Source organism: Arachis ipaensis, chromosome B05 (genome assembly GCF_000816755.2).
Source record: "Arachis ipaensis cultivar K30076 chromosome B05, Araip1.1, whole genome shotgun sequence".
NCBI lineage: Eukaryota > Viridiplantae > Streptophyta > Magnoliopsida > Fabales > Fabaceae > Arachis > Arachis ipaensis.
The window spans coordinates 34866461-34881371 of NC_029789.2; positions in this window are offsets into that span (position 1 = coordinate 34866461).

The following is a 14911-nucleotide window of genomic DNA, read 5'->3' on the forward strand; positions in this document are numbered from 1 at the left end:
AAATCAGCACCTATACTCAAGTGGTGAGACCTCCATGGAAGAAGAGGCTGAGGCAGTATCCACTGAACTTAGTCCTCCAGAACAAATTGCTGAACTCAATCAGCAACTAGTTTCTATAACAAAACAGTTAGCATAATTTAAATAGATGCTACAAGAAACCAAAGATGCTAACCAGAATATGGAAAAATAATTAAATCAGACAGGACAGCAGTTATCTAAACAGATAACAGAAGAATGCCAAGCTGTTTATTTAAGGAGTGGGAAGACATTGAATGTCTCAACTCAAAGCAGCAGAAAGCCAAGAAAGGAACAACTAACAGAGGATGACCAAACCACTGTCCAAAATCCCTCTGAGGAGAATAAGAGCCCAGAGAGGAATGATTCTGCCGTTCAAACGCCAGAAAAGGGTGAGAAGTTGGCGTTGAACGCCCAGTGGATGGCCAATTCTGGCGTCCAAATACCAGAAAATGGTGGCAATCTGGCGTTGAACGTCCATACAACACCCAATTCTGGCGTTCAAACACCAATGAGGGATCAGACACCTACAAGTGCTGATAACAACCCCCTTAAGCAGGCTTCTCCAACCACTTCTATAGGAAGTAAACCTGCAGCAACTAAGGTTGAAGAATATAAAGCCAAGCGGAACAGGATAAACAATTTGCCCGCTTTGCAGACTATCTCAGGACTATTGAAATAAAGATTTCGTTTGCAGAGGCACTTGAGCAAATACCCTCTTATGCTAAGTTCATGAAAGAGATCGTAAGTCATAAGAATGATTGGAGAGAAACTGAAAAAGTTTTCCTCACTGAAGAATGTAGTGCAGTCATTCTGAAAAGCTTACCAGAGAAGCTTAAAGATCCCGGAAGCTTTATGATACCATGCACATTAGAGGATGCTTGTACCAAGACAGCTCTATGTGATCTTGGGGCAAGTATCAACCTGATACCTGCATCCACTATCATAAAGCTTGGTTTGACTGATGAAGTTAAACCAACCCAAATATGCCTCCAACTTGCTGATGGCTCCACTAAAATTCCATTAGGCGTAATTGAGGACATGATTGTCAAGGTTGGGCCATTTGCCTTTCCCACTGACTTTGTGGTGCTGGAAATGGAGGAGCACAAGAGTGCAACTCTCATTTTAGGAAGACCTTTTCTAGCGACTGGACGAACCCTCATTGATGTCCAAAAAGGGGAGGTGACCTTGAGAGTCAATGAGGATAAGTTTAAGTTGAATGCTGTCAAAACTATGCAGCATCCAGACACCTCAAAAGACTACATGAGCATTGATATTATTGACTCCCTGGTGGAAAAGGTCAATATGACTGAGAGTCTCGAATCAGAGCTAGAGGACATTTTTAAAGATGTTCAGTCTGATCTGGAGGAACCAGAGAAAATAGAAGAACCTCTGAAAACTCCTCAGGAAGAGGAGAAGCCTCCTAAACCCGAGCTCAAACCACTACCACCATCCGTGAAATATGCATTTTTGAGAGAATATGACACTTTTCCGATAATCATAAGCTCTGCTTTAGAGCCACAGGAAGTGAAAGCACTAATTCAGGTGCTAAAGACACACAAGACAGCTCCTGGGTGGTCCATAAGTGATCTTAAGGGCATTAGCCCAGCCAAATGCATGCACAAGATCCTTTTGGAGGATGCTGCTAAGCCAGTGGTTCAACCACAGAGGCAACTGAATCCAACCATGAAGGAGGTGGTGCAGAAAGAGGTCACTAAGTTACTAGAGACTGGGATTATTTATCCTATTTCTGATAGCCCCTAGGTGAGCCCTGTCCAAGTTGTCCCCATGAAGGGAGGCATGACAGTGGTTCATAATGAAAAGAATGAACTGGTTCCTACAAGAATAGTTACAGGGTGGTGTATGTGTATTGACTACAGAAGGCTCAATACAGCCACCAGAAAGGATCATTTTCTTTTACCATTCATAGACCAGATGCTAGAGAGACTAGCAGGTCATGAATACTATTATTTTTTGGATGGCTATTTAGGTTACAACCAAATTGCAGTAGATCCTCAGGACCAAGAGAAAACACCATTCACATGTCCATCTGGAGTATTTGCCTACAGAAGGATGCCATTTGGTCTATGCAATGCACCTGCAACCTTTCAGAGGTGCATGCTCTCTATCTTCTCTGATATGGTAGAAAAATTTCTAGAAGTCTTCATGGATGACTTCTCAGTATTTGGAGACTCATTTAGCTCCTGTCTTGACCATCTAGCATTTGTTATGAAAAGATGCCAAGAGACTAACCTGATTTTAAATTGGGAGAAATGTCACTTTATGGTGACTGAAGGAATTGTCCTTGGGAACATAATTTTGAACAAGGGAATAGAGGTGGATCAAGCTAAGGTAGAGGTAATTGAAAAATTACCACCACCTGCCAATGTTAAGGCAATCAGAAGCTTTCTGGGGCATGCAGGATTCTATAGGAGGTTTATAAAGGATTTTTCAAAAATTACAAAACCTCTGAGCAATCTGCTAGCCGCTGATACACCATTTGTCTTTGACACAGAGTGTTTGCAGGCCTTTGAGACTCTAAAAGCTAAGCTGGTCACAGCACCAGTTATTTCTACACCAGACTAGACATTACCATTCGAACTAATGTGTGATGCCAGTGACCATGCCATTGGTGCAGTATTGGGACAGAGGCATGAAAAGCTTCTGCATGTCATTTATTATGCTAGCCGTATTTTAAATGACGTGCAGAAGAATTACACAACCACAGAAAAAGAGTTGCTTGCAGTAGTTTATGCCATTGACAAGTTCAGCTCTTATTTAGTAGGATCAAAAGTGATTGTGTACACTGACCATGCTGCTCTAAAATATCTCCTCACAAAGCAGGAATCAAAACCCAGACTCATAAGATGGGTGTTGCTTCTGGAAAAGTTTGATATAGAAATAAGAGACAGAAAATGGACAGAGAACCAAGTAGCTGATCACCTGTCCCGGATAGAACCAGTAGCAGGAGCGTCCCTCCCTCCTACTGATATCTCTGAAATCTTTCCAGATGAGCAACTCTTTGCCATTCAGAAAGTACCATGGTTTGCAGACATTTCAAACTATAAAGCTGTGAGATTCATACCCAAAGAGTACAATAAGCAGCAAACAAAAAAATTGGTTTCTGATGCAAAGTACTACTTATGGGATGAACCATATTTCTTTAAGAGATGTGCGGACGGAATAATCCATAGATGTGTGCCTAGAGAAGAGGCACAGAAGATCCTATGACATTGCCATGGATCACAATATGGAGGACATTTCGGAGGTGAGCGAACAGCCACAAAGGTTCTCCAATGTGGCTTCTACTGGCCTACTCTCTATAGAGACTCCCAAGAGTTTGCACGTAACTGTGACAGTTGCCAGAGAGCTGGTAATCTGCCTCACAGTTATACCATGCCTCAGCAAGGGATCTTAGAGATTGAGTTGTTTGATGTATGGGGTATTGACTTCATGGGGCCCTTTCTACCATCATATTCAAACACTTATATTTTGGTGGCAGTAGACTATGTATCTAAATGGGTAGAGACAATTGCAATACCCAATAATGATAATAAGACAGTGATGAAGTTCCTCCAGAAGCATATCTTCAGCAGGTTCGGTGTCCCTAGGGTACTGATCAGTGATGGTGGCACTCATTTCTACAATAAACAGCTTGACTCTGCTCTAATCCAATATGGAATTAACCATAAAGTGGCATGGGCAGGCTGAAGTCTCAAATAGAGAACTAAAACAAATCCTGGAATGGACTGTAAGTACCCGTAGAAGGGATTGGGCAACAAGTCTGGATGATGCTCTGTGGGCATACAGAACCGCATTCAAGACTCCTATAGGGACTTTTCCATACCAGCTTGTGTATGGAAAAGCCTATCATCTGCCAGTGGAACTAGAACACAAGGCCTACTGGGCAACCAAGTTCCTAAACCTTGATGCTAAGGTAGCTGGAGAGAAAAGATTACTCCAGTTGAATGAGCTGGAGGAGTTCAGACTCAATGCTTTCGAAAATGCTAAAATTTACAAGGAGAAAGTAAAAAGGTGGCATGACAAAAATCTGTCATCTAGAGTCTTTGAGCCAGGACAGAAGGTTTTGCTGTTTAACTCTAGGCTCAGATTGTTCCCTGGGAAAATGAAATACCAGTGGAAGGGACCATATGTGATTACAAGTGTGTCATCATATGGATATGCAGAGCTTCAGGATATTGATTCTGACAAAAAGTTCATTGTTAATGGACAGAGAGTCAAACATTATCTTGAAGGCAATGTTGAGCAAGAATGCTCAAAACTGAGACTAAATTAAAAGCTTAGTAAAGTCCAGCTAAAGACAGTAAAGAAGCGCTTGCTGGGAGGCAACCCAGCCATTATAAAAAATTTGATGTTTATAACAATTATATGAGTCTATTTAATTTTTTTATTCATGTTAGTTAATGTATTTCAGTGAATAAGTCAGGGAAATGGAGGTTCAGGACATAAAGCAGAGGAATCACAGAGAAAAAGAGCTCACTGGCGTCAAAACGCCAGTAAAGGGCCATTTTGGCCTTAAACGCCAGAATGGCTATCATGCTGGGCGTTTAACACCAGAGAAAGTATCATTCTGGGCATTAAACGCCAGAATAGGCAACATTCTGAGCGTTTAACGCCAGAAACAGCAGCATCCTGGGCGTTCAGAAAAAAAGCCCAGTAACAAAGGATTTCTGGCGTTTATCTTTTCCTTATTCTTCTCATAATTTTCGAAATTTTGAGTTGACTTGGTCAAAAATTTTTAAAATTTAGTTGTTTCTTGTTAGTCAAGTCAAAATTTCAATTTAAAAACTTTACCTTTTCAAATCTTTTTCAAAATCAATTCTTTTTCAATTTTTTTATGATTTTCGAATTTCATTCTTAAAATTTTTCAGAATCTTTTTCATTTTTCTTTTAATGTTTTCGAAAAACTAATTTTTCAAAATCTTTTTCTTAGTTTTATTTCATATTTTCAAAAATCCTTGCTAACAATTAATGTTTTGATTTAAAAATTTCAAGTTTGTTACTTTCTTGTTAAGAAAGGTTCAATCTTTAAATTCTAGAATCATATCTTTTAGTTTCTTGTTAGTCAAGTCATCAACTTTTATTTTAAAAATCAAATCTTTTTAATTTCTTTTTCAATTCTTTTTCAAAATAAATTTCAATCATATCTTTTTAAAATTTTAATTTCAAAATCTTTTTCTAACTTCTTATCTTTTCAAAATTTATTTTCAAATCTTTTTCAACTAACTACTTGACTTGTTTGTTTTAATTTTAAAAAGTTTACTATTTCTTATCTTTTTCAAAACTACCTAACTACTTTTCCACTTCTAATTTTCAAAAATCACTAACCACTTTTTCAAAAATCTTTTTAATTAACTAATTATTTTAGTTTTTAATTTTCTTGTATTTCTTTTTCAAATTTTCGAAACTAACTTAATTAATTTAATAAAAAATAAAAATATTTTTCTCTTCCCTCTTCTTAAAATTCGAATACTCACTCTCTCATCTCGTTCTATTTATTTTATTTATTTACTAACATTTTTCTTCTACTCATCTAATAATTCAAACCCTCTCCCTCTCTCTGTATTCGAATTCTTCTTATTCTCTCTCTACCTCATTCTTCTATTCTTCTTTTCCTCTGACACATAAAGAAATCTCTATACTGTGACATAGAGGATTTTCATTCTCTCTTTGTTCTCTTCTTTTTCATATGAGCAGGAACAAGGATAAGGACATTCTTGTTGAAGCTGATCCTGAACCTGAAAGGACTCTAAAGAGGAAGCTAAGAGAAGCTAAAGCACAACACTCCGGAGAGGACCTTACAAAAAATTTTGAAAAGGAAGCAGACATGGCAGCCGAACCCAACAACAATGCTAGAGATGCAAGGAAGATGCTTGGTGACTGGTGCACGAAATTGTGATCACACTTTTCACAACTCCGGTACAACTAACCAGCAAGTGCACTAGGTCGTCCAAGTAATAAAACCTTGCGCGAGTATGGGTCGATCCCACGGAGATTGCCGGCTTGAAGCAAGCTATGGTTATCCTGTAAATCTTAGTCAGGCGGATTCAATTGGTTATGAGTTTTGATAATTTAAAGATAAATAAAACGTAAATTAAAATAAAGATACTTATGTAATTCATTGGTGGGAATTTCAGATAAGCGTTTGGAGATGCTTTGTTGCTTCTGAACCTCTGCTTTTCTATTGTCTTCATCCAATTATGCGTGCTCCCTTCCATGGCAAGCTGTATGTTGGTGGATCACCGTTGTCAATGGCTACCATCCGTCCTCTCAGTGAAAATGGTCCAAGTACGGTTTCTGTACGGCTAATCAACTATCGAATCTCTCGTCTCGGATGAAAAATACCAGGCACAACTACCGCACGGCTAATCATCTGTCGATTCTCACTTGTGTCGGAATAGGATCTCTCTATCCTTTTGCACACTATCACTGCGCCCAACATTTGTGAGTTTGAAGCTCGTCACAGTCATCCCATCCCAGATCCTACTCGGAATACCACAGACAAGGTTTAGACTTTTCGGATCTCAGGAATGCTGCCAATTGGCTCTAGCCTCTACCACGAAGGTTCTACTCTCACGGATTTGAATGCTCTGTTGTCAGGAGAGGCAAGTCAAATCCGTGGATTAGAGACCCAAGAGACTATACTCCGACTGTCGTCCAATGACTACGTTAAACATCATGTAGACCGCTTGTGGTTGTCAGGCACGCGGATCTTGGCTAAGCGAGTAATGAAGATAGTGGGTGATTGTCACGAGTCACCCCTTCATTTTGACTTAACTGAATTAAGTACGAGAGTATATCTTGGAGAAAAAGTAAGCGTGAATTGAGAGAGAAACAATAGTACTTGCATTAATTCATGAAGAACAGCAGAGCTCCACACCTTAATCTATGAGGTGTAGAAACTCCACCGTAGAAAATACATAAGAGAAAAAGGTCTAGACATGGCCGAATTGTAAACCCCACTAAAATTGGTAAATAATTAGTCAATAATTTGAATTTTAACTAGGAAAGCTAAAAATGCAAAACTAATATCAAAATAGGATAGAGCTCGTCAAAACGAGAATTTTGATATCAATTTCGAAATTTTGGCCCAAAATTGGACCGGAAGGATCAAACCGGTTGAACCAGGGCCCAAACCGGGTCCGTGGATTCAACTAGACCCAAACATTTAAAGCTCCTTCTTCCCCATTTGCATGCAACGATACAAACAGATTTGGGGAAGGGAGGAGAAGCACTCAAACCCTCACCATCTTTGATCCACCGTATATTCCTCATTTGAGCTCCGATTGACGAGCCGTTTACGGCCACTCGTTCGTCTCGGAGTCCTCTTCAATTCTATCCAAACAAAGTGGTATGTTTCTCACCAATTCATTCCCAGTTCTCTGTGCCCCTTTTCTACACTAAAATTGTTGAGGTTTTGAGTGATTTTGATAATTTTGATGGTTTAGGTGCAAACTAAATTTGGATAATTGTTGGGTTGCACTCTAATCATCAATGGGTATGGTAAGAACAACCTAAACCCTAGCCAATTTTTGATTAATTGATGAAAAATCTGAATTTGGATATATATGTGAATTAGGGGTGAATTGAGTTATATATATATATGCATTGGGTTTGAGTTAGGAGTACTTTGAGGCTTATTGGTCATCAAGGCATGTTTTGAGGCTGTTTTAATTAAGCTTGGAGGGGCTGTGATTCATGTTGTGAGGCTGCCTTGGGTGAAACTAAGTGATCGGCCAAGGTATGGTTTAAGTTTCGCATGTTTAATATTTACGGTGTTGTGAAAACTTAGGTTAGAGGAACCATAGGATAAGTTGAATTGTTAGTTGTATTTAATTATTAGCCTTGTAATGTTGTTGGAATAGATTTGTTGGTGGATATATTTTAGAATTATGAGGTGTGGAAGTTATTAATGGTATGCTCTTGTATTTATTTATGATGGATTATGGTTGGTGTTTGTTAATAAGGATGTAGAGTTGTGTTGTGGTGGTATTGCATATGCTGTAACTAATGCTGTGATGCTCGAAATTGTGTGAAACTAAGTCCTGGTTAAACCTCGGAATATTTGGAACTGAACTGGAGAATTTGAAATCTTTTCGTTAAATATATGATTTATGGTGAATTTTCAAATTGTAGTCATGAAATATGATTTTTACTGCATAATTTTTAGAATAGCAATAACTTGTTGGCTCTGCTGCGAATGTTTCAAAATGAATTTTGAAATGAAACCAATTTTTAATAAAGTTTTAGTCCTATTATTTTAACGTCGTAAAATTTTAGAATGGTTGGACTTGTGGTTTTAAAGATATGAATTTTTGAAATACGATGCGGTATACAATAAAAGCCAGATTCTGTTTTCTTAGATCAGCAACTTTGAGAGTTTATAACTTCTGATTATGGATGAATATTCAGATGCAACAAATTAGAGGTAAAAATTAATTATGCTTAGCAGTTGTGATTTAAATTTCAGGGTTGTCCATGTTTTAATGAGTGAGTTATGGGACTCGGAAGAGAACATGTTTATTGGCTTTTAAAACAGAATTCTGCAGAAAGTTACTCAACTTCCAAGTTACATAACTCCTTTATTAAAATTGGTTTTGACCTGAAAACAACTGGAAAGGAAACCTGGATATGTTAAGTTGAACCATATTAATTTTTAAGGCTATTGGATTTAATTTGAATTTTATATGAAATTTTAGATATCTTATGCTGCTGCTGTTTTCTGGTTTCCAAGCACTGCAAAGCAGTCAGTGTTTCTCCTCTGTTTCTGAGACTAGTTAAATCAGAAAATTATGATTTTTAATTTGTTAGAAATTTTATTCCGAGATGAATGTCTGGACATAAAGTTTTCCCAATTCCGAGTTCATTTGTCATATTAAAAACAAAAAAGAAAATAGAGGTCGTAATACCTTACTATCTCAGTCTTATGACTTAAGCATAAGATTAAGTATGGTAGGGTGTTACATTTTGGTATCAGAGCAGTTCGTTCCTATAGAGCCTAACGATGGACTGATGGTGCTTTTGTGCATTCTCTGTGTATGTGTTTATGTGCTATTAGGATATCTAATCGATATGTGTTGCATACATGTTCGTGAGCATGCGTTTGGGACTCTTAAGTACTAAACTTGAGATATTAAGACCGATCACCTTAATATCAATTGTTTGGTATGAACAGGAACTAAATGTTGACTCACGGATCTGAGCGAGGTAATTGGAAGGAAAATCCTAGGACAGAACCAATGCAAGGACCCCGAGATGGAAGCTCGGGTGTTGGTACGAGCAACATAGATCAATACTATAGGTCCGTGACCCTTACCGATTTCCTCAAGAGTAGTCTACCCCAGTTTAATGGAAATGCCAATGCGTTAGAGGCTGATCGGTGGTTTCGAGATGTGGAGAGATTCTTATACACTCAGCACATACCGGAAGTACAGTCGGTGGAAATATTGACTTACATGTTGGAAGGTGATGCTCAAAAATGGTGGCAGAAGTTATATCACACCTTACAGATGGAGTTAACAGATATCTCTTGGAGCAGATTCAAGACGGAATTTTACAAAAACTATTTCTTACATGCAATTCGCATTGCAAAAGAATTGGAGTTAATGCAACTGAAGCAAGAAAATATGTATGTTGTTGACTATACCCGTGAATTCGACAACTTGTGTCATCTCTCAAGAGTTTGTCAAGGAAATCCAGCCGACTATGAGGCGTGGAAGTGTGTTCAGTATGAGAAAAGGCTTAGAAGAGACATCTTCAACTGCGTGAGTCCGCAAAGGTTAACGAATTTCCCTGAGTTGGTTATGAAAAGTCAATTCGCAGAACGTTACTCTATGAAGTAAGCAATGTTACAGGAAGGCTATGGAGAGACTACTCCAGATGAGCCGCATAGAGCCGAACTAGGTGTATATTACAACTGCGAGAAGCTGGGGCATATAGCTCGAGACTGTCCACACAAGAAACGCCGGGATGTAGTCGAATCCGATCTTCAGACCCGAGGTAACTATAAGCTAGCAGTTGAGTTTTTAACTACCTTACGTATCATTAATATATGTATGATCTATTTGTGAAGCACGACAAGTTTTGATGATCGTGGAGTCCGAGCCGATGGTTAGTTGAAGACTACTAGTTGTTGAGATGGAGCGATACTTAGCTAACTTAGATGAGCGGCTAGGTTCTTGGAAGATAAGAATCAGAATGACGAAGTGGACGCTGGGTGAATTATACCTAAGGAATTGGAACCGTTGAGAGCTATGCGGAGTTACCGTTTGAAATCCAGTGATGTTAAGATTTCAAGGAAAAAGGAATAGAGCGAGTTCAACCTTTAGTTGTTAATTGATCGAGAGACAAGTAGAGGTGAGACCAAATTCCTATACGAGAGAGTTTCCAAGACCGTTCTTGAAGATGTACCAGAATTTCCACCTTAGAGAGAACGTGAGTTTGCCATAGACGTAGTGTCGAAAATCGGATCAGTGTCGATTGCACCACAAGTGAAGACATCATTAGAATCAGTAGAGTTCAAGACCGAGTTAAAGAGAGAAATGGAAGAGAGGATCGTCCAACTAAGTGTCTCTTTGTGAGAGCGTGCCAGCTAATCTTCACGACTTAATCTAACATTTCTCTTATAGCTTGCATTGAAAGTTCTATCTTGAACCTTCTCCTGTAAAAGCCCAACTCATTGTTCTTCCGATCTTATTCCTTACTCGTACAAAGTTGGTCTCTTTTGAATTCATCCTGAACTCATCCTAATGTAATCACATAATTTTTTAATCCTGGTGATTTGTGGTGCGTGAAATTGCTCCCTTGTAGAAACTCGCATTCCTTTCAAGCCAACTAGAACCTATACAATCCGACATGCCTTATTCTCTCTATTTAAGCTTTGATTCGAACTTCTTTCCTGAAATACAACTAAATTTCTCTTCTTGTGCATGCCATTAGTTCTGTACAACTCCGATTAACTGTATGCAAGACATTCTTTTGAATTCTTGTGAACACCGCTCGTTTTACTCATTCGTCCCTTTGAACATAACGTTTCTTTGAAAAATAAACTCGTATTGGATTTTGCGTCACGCACAACTCTTAGATGCAATTATTAGAGTGTCAATCCTTTAGTGCAAGGCTTTGGAACATGAAAATGAATCAGCGACATTCCTAGGAAATCTAGAGCCTTAATCCTCGCCGATCGTATCGCTCATGACTAAATGAATGCAATGAGATGCACCTAGGTTCCTTTCCTTGTGCAATCCATCATTTCGGTATAATCCTGATTAACCATATACAAGATTTTCTTTCTGATTTATTACGAACACTGTTGTATTGCTCACTAGCAGTTGAGTTTTTAACTACCTTGCATATCCTTAATATATGTATGATCTAGTTATGAAGTACGACAAGTTTTGATGATCATGGAGTCTGAGCCAATGATTAGTCGAAGCCTACTAGTTGTTGAGATGGAGCGATACTTAGCTAACTTAGATGAGTGGTTAGGTTCTTGGAAGATAAGAATCAGAATGACGAAGTGGAAGCCGGGTGAATTATACATAAGGAATTGGAACCGTTGAGAGCTATGCGGAGTTACCGTTTGAAATCCAGTGATGTTAAGATTTCAAGGAAAAAGGAATAGAGCGAGTTCAACCTTTAGTTGTTAATTGATCGAGAGACAAGTAGAGGTGAGACCAAATTCCTATACGAGAGAGTTTCCAAGACCGTTCTTGAAGATGTACCAGAATTTCCACCTTAGAGAGAGCGTGAGTTGGTCATAGATGTAGTGTCAAATATCGGATCAGTGTTGATTGTTCCACAGGTGAAGACATTATTAGAATCAGTAGAGTTCAAGACCGAGTTAAAGAGAGTACTGGAAGAGAGGATCGTTCAACTAAGTGTTTTTTTGCGAGGGCGTGCCAACTAGTCTTCACGGCTTAATCTAACCTTTCTCTTATAGCCTACATTGAAAGTCCTATCTTGAACCTTCTTCTGTAAAAGCCCAACTTATTGTTCTTCCGATCTTGTTCCTTACTCGTACAAAGCTTGTCTCTTTTGAATTCAGCTTGAACTCATCCTAATATAATCACATTACTTTTGAATCCTGGTGACCTGCGGTGCATGAAGTTGCTCTCTTGTGGAAACTCGCATTCCTTTCAAGTCAACTAGAACATATTCAATCCGATATGCCTTATTCTTTCTATTTAAGCTTTGATTCGAACTTCTTTCCTGAAATACAACTAAATTTCTCTTCTTGTGCATGCCATTAGTTCTGTACAACTCCGATTAACTGTATGCAAGACATTCTTTTGAATTCTTGTGAACACCGCTCGTTTTACTCATTCGTCCCTTTGAACATAACGTTTCTTTGAAAAATAAACTCGTATTGGATTTTGCGTCACGCACAACTCTTAGATGCAATTATTAGAGTGTCAATCTTTTAGGGTAAGACTTTGGAACATGAAAGTAAACCAGCAACATTATGAGGGAATTCAAAACCTTAATCCTCGCCTATCGTATCGCTCATGACTAGATAGATGCAATAAGGTGCACCGTGTGAATGAAATACCAGGATACGATGAAAGCCTTCGAGTCATGGAAAGAAGATTGATCTTTATGCCAATACTTGTATCACTTGAACCTAATGAACCATTTGGGAAATTATTACGAGGTATTATTGGAAGACTTAAGACGTGTGCTGAAGTGACATCGTGAGATCGTAGCAGACACCTTAAGAAAGAAGTTTCTAAGGGATTCTTGGACGTTATTTTCAAAGGAGAAAATGTTAGACGAGTTAAAGTTCTAAGTTGGAGAGTGAGAGTGTAGTTGGAAGGGTCAGACTAAATCCATTGCAAGTTTACAATATGGTAAACAAAAGGGAACTAAGAAGAGATTTATATGCCTAATGCCGAAAAGAGAGATCGTAGAATTAAGGACTTAGGGAGTGCAATAACGGTGATAAGGAGCTACTAAGAGTACCGAAGCGGGTTGAATCAAAAAGATACCAAGAGAGGGTTATGTGTCGAAATCAGAAATTGAAATGAGAAACTATTGCCCGAAACTTATAAAAGAGGATTTTCGAATTTACCTTAAGATTTCTAAAACCTACCACAAATCCAAGAAGATATTTTGAGCAGCCAAAAATGAAGACGAAGTGGCAATCTATGTGATTACAAGTTTGACGCATGAGAAAGAAAAAAGAGACCACTAGGAGCTGTGCAGAATACTACAACCATCGAAGGTTCTACATTAAGGGTAACAGAGAATAGCCAGTGATTTCATAATAGGTTACTGAGGACTAGGACAAAAGGTGATACTGTTAGGAAAGTGTGGATCAAGTGACCAAGCCCGTTTTGCCCATCAGAGTAAACTACTGATTGGGGATATCAAAGAGACTATACATCAGAGAGAAGGTGAGACTTCACGGTATGCTAAACACCTTTGAATTAACCGAAAATCGGAATATCGAACGTCTTAGTTCCTGAATTTGACAGCCGAGACAACGGAGGAAGAGTTACGCAAATCTGAGTTAGAATTTTCACTATGAAAGTCGACAAAAGAGTTAGGCGGATATAAGAAGAAGACTTCTCAAGTTGGAAGGAAGAGGATACCTACTCCTGAAGATCACTTCAACGAATTAGAATCGGATGACCTATCAAAAACTAAAAAGCTAAATCCCATCACATCAGACCAGTGGCGTATAGGATTGCTTTACCACCATATCATTCGAACCTACATGACGTGTTTCACGTATCGCAGCTTCATAAATACAATTTTGATCCTAGTCATGTCCTAGAACCAGAATCAGTCCAAGTGAGAGAAGATCTGACGCTTTCAGTAACTCCGGTTAGGATCGATGATACCAGCATCAAGCGATTACTGGGAAAAAAGGGTTTCTTTAGTTAAAGTAGCTTGGAGTCGGGCTGGTATTGAAGAACATACCTGGGAGCTTGAGTCAGAGATGCGGAAGGACTACCCACACCTCTTTTCAGGAAACTCCCTCTGAATTTTGGGGACAAAATTCCTAATTAGGTGGGTAGAATGTAAACCCTGCTAAAATCGGTAAATAATTAGTCAATAATTTGAATTTTAATTAGGAAAGCTAAAATGCAAAACTATTATCAAAATAGGATAGAGCTCGTCGAAACGAGAATTTTGATATCAATTTCGAAATTTTGGCCCAAAATCGGACCGGAAGGGTTGAACCGGTTGAACCAGGACCCAAATCGGGCCCGTGGGTTCAACCGGACCCAAATATTTAAACTAAATAGCAGCTCCTTCTTCCTCATTTGCATGCAATGATACAAACAGATTTGGGGAAGGGAGGAGAAGCTCTCAAATCCTCACCATCTTTGATCCACCGTATCTTCCTCGTTTGAGCTTTGATTGATGAGCCGTTTGTGGCCACGCGTTCATCTCGGAGTCCTCTTCAATTCTATCTAAACAAAATGGTAAGTTTCTCACCAATTCATTCCCAGTTCTCTGTGCCCCTTTTCTACACAAAAATTGTTGAGGTTTTGAGTGATTTTGATAATTTTGGTGGTTTAGGTGTAAACTAAAATTGAAAAATTGTTGGGTTGCACTCCAATCATCAATGGGTACGGTAAGAATAACCTAAACCCTAGCCAATTTTTGATTTATTGATGAAAAATCTGAATTTGGATATATATGTGAATTAGGGGTGAATTGAGTTATATATATATATGCATTAGGTTTGAGTTGGGAGTACTTGGAGGCTTATTGGTGATCAAGGCTTGTTTTGGGGCTGTTTTAATTAAGCTTGAAGGGGCTGTGATTTATGTTATGAGGCTGCCTTGGGTGAAACTAAGTGATCGGCCAAGGTATGGTTTAAGTTTCGCACGTTTAATATTTACGGTGTTGTGAAAACTTATGT